Genomic DNA, 6032 nt, shown 5'->3' on the forward strand with positions numbered 1-6032 from the left:
CTCCCCACCCTCAAAATTCCCACCCCCTGGGGCATCCAGCCTTCATGAGGTCAAGGTTCTCTTCTTCCACCTATGCCCAGCAGGGCCCTCCACTTTTACATATTCAGCTGAAGCCCTGGATCCCCCCCTAAGTGCTCCCAGGCTGGTGGTTTAGACCCTGGGAGCTGTGGTTGGTTGGTATTGTTGCTCTCCTCATGGTGCCACAAACCCTTTCAGCTCCTTCAGTCTTCACTCTAACTCCTCTATTGAGAACCCCATGATCAGTTCAATGGCTAGTTGTGAGCATCTGCCTCTGAATATGTCTGACTCTTGAAGGCCTCTGAGGAGATATCCATATCAGGCTCTTATCAGCATGCACTTCCTGTCTTCCACATCAGCATCTACCTTTGGTGATTGCACATGGGATAGATACTCAGGTGGGGTGGTCTTGAGACGGCCCCTCCTTCAGTTTCTGTCCCTCACTTTGTCTCCATATTTGCTCCCTTGAGTATTTTGTTGCTCCTTCTAAGAAGGACCGAATCACCCTCACTTGGTCTTCCTTCTTTATGGACTTCATGTGGCCTGTGAGTTGCATCTTGGGCATTTCAAGGTTCTAGGCTAATATCCAATAATCAGTGAGTGAATACCATGTGTGTTCTTTTGTGATTGGCTTACCTCACTCAGGATGATAATTTCTAGTTCCATCCATTTACCTAGGAACCTCTCGAATTCATTGCTTTTAATAGCTGAGTAATACTCCATTGTGTAAATATACCACATTTTTTGAATCCATTCCTCAGTTGAAGGACATCTGGGTTCTTTCCAGCTCCTGGCTATTATAAATAAGGCTGCTATGAACATAGTTGAGCATATGTCCTTGTTATATGTTCGAGCATCTTCTGGGTATATGCCTAGGAGTGGTATAGCTGGATCCTCGGGTAATGCTATGTCCAATTTTCTGAGGAACCGCCACACTGATTTCCAAAGTGGTTGCACCATCTTGCAGTCCCACCAACAATGGAGGAGTGTTCCTCTTTCTCCACACCCTCGCCAGCATCTACTATCACCTGAGTTTTTAATCTTAGCCATTCTGACTGGTGTGAGATGGAATCTCAGGGTTGTTTTGATTTGCATTTCCCTGACGACTAAGGATGCTGAACATTTCTTTAGATGCTTCTCGGCCATTCGAGTTTCTTCCGTTGAAAATTCTTTGTTAAGCTCTATACCCCATTTTTTAATAGGGTAATTTGGTTGTCTGGAGTCTAATTTCTTGAGTTCTTTGTATATATTGGATATTAGCCCTCTATCAGATGAAGGATTGGTAAAGATCTTTTCCCAATTTGTTGGTTGTCGTTTTGTCCTATTGACAGTGTCCTTTGCCTTACAGAAACTTTGCAATTTTATGAAGTCCGATTTGTCAATTCTCGATCTTAGAGCATATGCCATTGGAGTTCTGTTCAGGAACTTTTCCCCTGTGCCCAAGTATTCGAGGCTTTTCCCCACCTTCTCTTCTATTAGTTTCAGTGTATCTGGTTTTATGTGGAGGTCCTTTATCCACATAGACTTGAGCTTTGTACAAGGGGATAAGAATGGATCAATTTTAATTCTTCTACATGTTGTCTTCCAGTTGAACCAGCACCATTTGTTGAAAATGCTGTCCTTTTTCCACTGGACAGTTTTAGCTCCTTTGTCAAAGATCAAGTGACCATAGGAGTGTGGGTTCATTTCTGGGTCTTCAATTCTATTCCATTGATCTTCCTGCCTGTCTCTGTACCAATACCAGGTAGTTTTTATCACTATTGCTCTGTAGTACAGCTTGAGGTCAGGGATGGTAATTCCTCCAGAAGTTCTTTTATTGTTGAGAATAGTTTTCGCTATCCTGGGTTTTTTGTTATTCCATATGAATTTGAGAATTTCCTTTTCTAACTCTGTGAAGAATTGAGTTGGGATTTTAATGGGGATTGCATTGAATCTGTAGATTGCTTTTGGCAAGATGGCCATTTTTATTATATTAATCCTGCCAATCCATGAGCATGGGAGATCTTTCCATCTTCTGAGATCTTCTTCAATTTCTTTCTTCAGAGACTTGAAGTTCTTGTCATACAGGTCTTTCACTTGCTTGGTTAGATTCACACCAAGGTATTTTATATTATTTGCAACTATTGTGAAGGGTGTCATTTCCCTAATTTCTTTTTCAGTCTGTTTATCTTTCATGTAGAGGAAGGCTACTGATTTGTTTGAGTTGATTTTATAACCAGCCACTTTGCTGAAGTTGTTTATCAGGTTTAGGAGTTCTCTGGTGGAAGTTTGGGGGTCACTTAAGTATACTATCATATCATCTGCAAATAGCGATATTTTGACTTCTTCCTTTCCTATTTGTATCCCTTTGACTTCTTTTTGCTGTCTAATTGCTCTGGCTAAGACTTCCAGTACTATATTGAATAGGTAGGGGGAGAGTGGGCAACCTTGTCTAGTCCCTGATCTTAGTGGGATTGCTTCAAGTTTCTCTCCATTTAGCTTGATGTTGGCTACTGGTTTGCTGTAAATTGCTTTTACTATGTTTAGGTAGGGGCCTTGAATTCCTGATCTTTCCAAGACTTTTATCATGAAGGGATGTTGAATTTTGTCAAATGATTTCTCAGCATCTAGTGAGATGATCATGTGGTTTTTTTCTTTAAGTTTGTTTATATAGTGGATTACATTGATGGATTTCCGAATATTGAACCATCCCTGCATTCCTGGGATAAAACCTACTTGATCATGATGGATGATTGCTTTGATGTGGTCTTGGATTCGGTTTGCTAGAATTTTATTGAGTATTTTTGCATCGATGTTCATAAGGGAGATTGGTCTGAAGTTCTCTTTCTTTGTCTGGTCCTTGTGGGGTTTGGGTATGAGTGTAATTGTAGCTTCATAGAACGAATTGGGTAGTGTTCCTTCTGTCTCTATTTTGTGGAATAGTTTGAAGAGAATTGGTATTAGGTCTTCCTTGAAGGTCTGATAGAATTCAGCACTAAAACCATCTGGTCCTGGGCTTTTTTTAGTGGGGAGGCTTTTGATGACTGCTGCTATTTCCTGAGGGGTTATGGGACTATTTAGATGGTTTATCTGCTCCTGGTTTAACTTCGGTACCTGGTATCTGTCTAGGAAATTGTCCATTTCATCCAGGTTTTCCAGTTTTGTTGAGTATAGGCCTTTGTAGTAAGATCTGATGATTTTTTGAATTTCTTCAGTTTCTGTTGTTATGTCTCCCTTTTCAGTTCTGATTTTATTAATTTGGATACTGTCTCTGTGCCCTCTGGTTAATCTGGCTAAGGGTTTATCTATCTTGTTGATTTTCTCAAAGAACCAACTCCTGGTTTTATTGATATTTTGTATTGTTCTTTCTGTTTCTATTTGGTTGATTTCAGCCACCTTGCTTTTCATTAAAAAAAAAATCAATTCTACTGGAACCAAGTTAAGTACATAAATAAATATAGAGACATACATTTAAAGTATTAGATAATCAAGACTATAATTTACACAAAACAGCTACTAATCCACATATAAACACACACTATCAAAAACTGAAATTACTAAATAAACTAGAGTCCACAAAAGTTCAGAAACATTATTAAGACTAAATAACTCAAAAGATCATTTATGACAATAAATGGAAAGAATACAAAAGAAGACAAAATGTTCTCCATTTGGGTTAAGAAATACAGCTTCCAGAGTCTATTAAAGAAAGATGTGTAAACAAAGAAACATATATAGCAGAAGTAGCGAAAGAGATTTGTTACACAGAACCTGAAGGAAAGCATTAACTCAGATAAATTATTACGTAGACTAATGAAAGCTTTGCTGATAAAGAATTCATGTTATCAGCCTGTTGCTTTCAATAAATTATGAAAATATGGCAACTTAATTCTGGTAGAGATCAGTCACATGTAGAAACTCATGAAAACTCTCCTCACACTACGCATTAGTCTAACCCCAGCTCCATGCTTACGCACCACTGGAACTGCAAAGGTCATTAAAACACAGTTGCCACGTAGCCAGGAGTGTGTGCCAAGATGAGGCATTCAGCGGGGGGAGTGTCAGCTGCTGGACTGATACAGGTGTGCAAACTAGACCAGAGCCTGGCCAGGAAGCTGCTCTCTCTGGACTTCCAGGGTTGATGGCTCCCATCAGTAGATGGTTTGTATTTCCTAGGTAAATGTCACTTCCTCCCCTAACCCAGCTGTGTCTCTTTTTATCTCTGTCCACATTTTGATCTTCCAGTTTTTATCACGTGCAAACTATTCAGAGTGACTAATGAGAGTTTAATTTTTTTAGCCATAACCTTGGCCCAAATGGCAATGAAGGGTTGTAACACTATCCCTGAGTCCTTTGTTACCTGAGTCATCTCATGGATTGACTTCAGTAGCATGAGATCTACCCTACTTAGCTACTTAAATGTAACTTTCTTGCTCTTTCATTGTAACCCATTCTTCCAATGGATTTCTCCCTGGTTCCCTCACTTCTTGCTCAAGGGCACACTTGTTTAAGCTATTGACTGTAATGAGGAGGAAGAAACGTCCACAGAATGTTTCTCCAGTATTAGATATTTCTTCCTGTCTACATTATGTTCTTCTACTTTGTAGTTTCAACTGTGTGGGAGACTAACAATGGTGGCTTGTTAGACAAGTAGAACTTCAGACCTCACTTTAAGCTGCAAGAGCAGACTCTGCAGTTTAATGAGACCCACATGCAGAACTGTGTGTATACTGCAGTCTTAAAAGTGTTTTTATTGTAGGGGTGCCCAGGGATGGGGTAGATAGGGTAAGGGGTGGGGGTGTGTGGGATGGGCGAACAATGGGACTGGGGGAGCAGACCTGGATCAAGAGTGTGTCCACGGCATATCCAAACCCTGGAAGTCTTATCCTTAGATCAGCAGGAGTAGAATCAATCCACTCTACCCAGGAGCTGCCCGTCCCTGTGGGGAACATGTAGCCTGGGAGAAGTCAAGTAGACAGGTAACCAAGCTAACCTTCTTCTTCATTTATAAGGTTGTTCCATCAGCAACTGGAATTCCTCCTTATGCCAGGTATCCACAGCAACCTACCCCCTTCCCCACCAATACTGTACATTCACCCCATAGCCCTTGTTCACCCCTGAAATGTTTAAATAGCCTTTGTTCCCCCTATTAAAATGAGCTGTCCCACTAAAGTTGCCTCCAGAGACTCACCTTCACTGCCTTCACTGCCCTGCCACCTGAGGTTGCTGAATTCCCTAGACTCCTTCACACCCTCTATACTCCCCATACCCACCTTCCCCCACCTCCATTTTGCTTTCTCTTCCTTACAACGTCAAAGTTCACAGGCACTGCATACTGATTTAACAAGGGACTCATAAAACCTAAAAGGGCTGGCAAAAAAGGATGCTTAAATCTCAGCTTCACATGTGTAAGTTCTGAATTCCAGTCCCAGCACCACAAATAAAACTCATAGAGATGTTTCCTGAGCACTTCCGGCTTTCAATCAGTGAACTAGTAACTATCACCCTTTCACGGTGAATCAGCATCTATTATCTAGTCTACCAAAGACCTCGGTAGAGCATAAGGGTGAAGCCAGAGTGAGCTGGCTGTCTGCTTGAGCAGGAACATTTTCCTGTCCTGAAACATTTGGCCCCAAGCACCTGGGGCTTCAGACTCAAACCACAGCATACTCAGTGTCTTTCTTCTCAGTCCTTTGGGTCTGGAAGGCCTCTATGATCAGCAGATCTGGAGAGTTTTTAGTCTCTGTAATCACATGAGCCAATATCTCATGCTATGCTATGACTTGTTCTATGGATCTAGGCATGTTGTATTGATTTTGTTTCTCTGGAGAACCCTAATATACGAAGAAAATATTGGACAGTGCCTTCATTCATTCTGTGCTGCTGTAATAACACTGCAGATAGGATATTTCCTAGTATACAGAATTATGTTCCTGGGATTCTAACTACAAGTCCACTGCCAAGATGCCAATACTTAATAAGGTTCTGCTTACTACATTATGGCATGCTGAGAGGGTAGCCATTGAGAAAGAGGG

The 6032-nt window shown here is 41.1% G+C and overlaps 1 pseudogene; it reads right to left on the reverse strand.

Moving 5' to 3' along the window:
- Window positions 1-5264, reverse strand: part of LOC114622499 — a 7849-nt pseudogene extending 2585 nt beyond the window's left edge.
- Window positions 5265-6032: the final 768 nt, after the last annotated feature.

The sequence above is a fragment of the Grammomys surdaster genome, unplaced genomic scaffold, assembly GCF_004785775.1.
Source record: "Grammomys surdaster isolate TR1022 unplaced genomic scaffold, NIH_TR_1.0 64, whole genome shotgun sequence".
Classification (NCBI taxonomy): Eukaryota; Metazoa; Chordata; class Mammalia; order Rodentia; family Muridae; genus Grammomys; species Grammomys surdaster.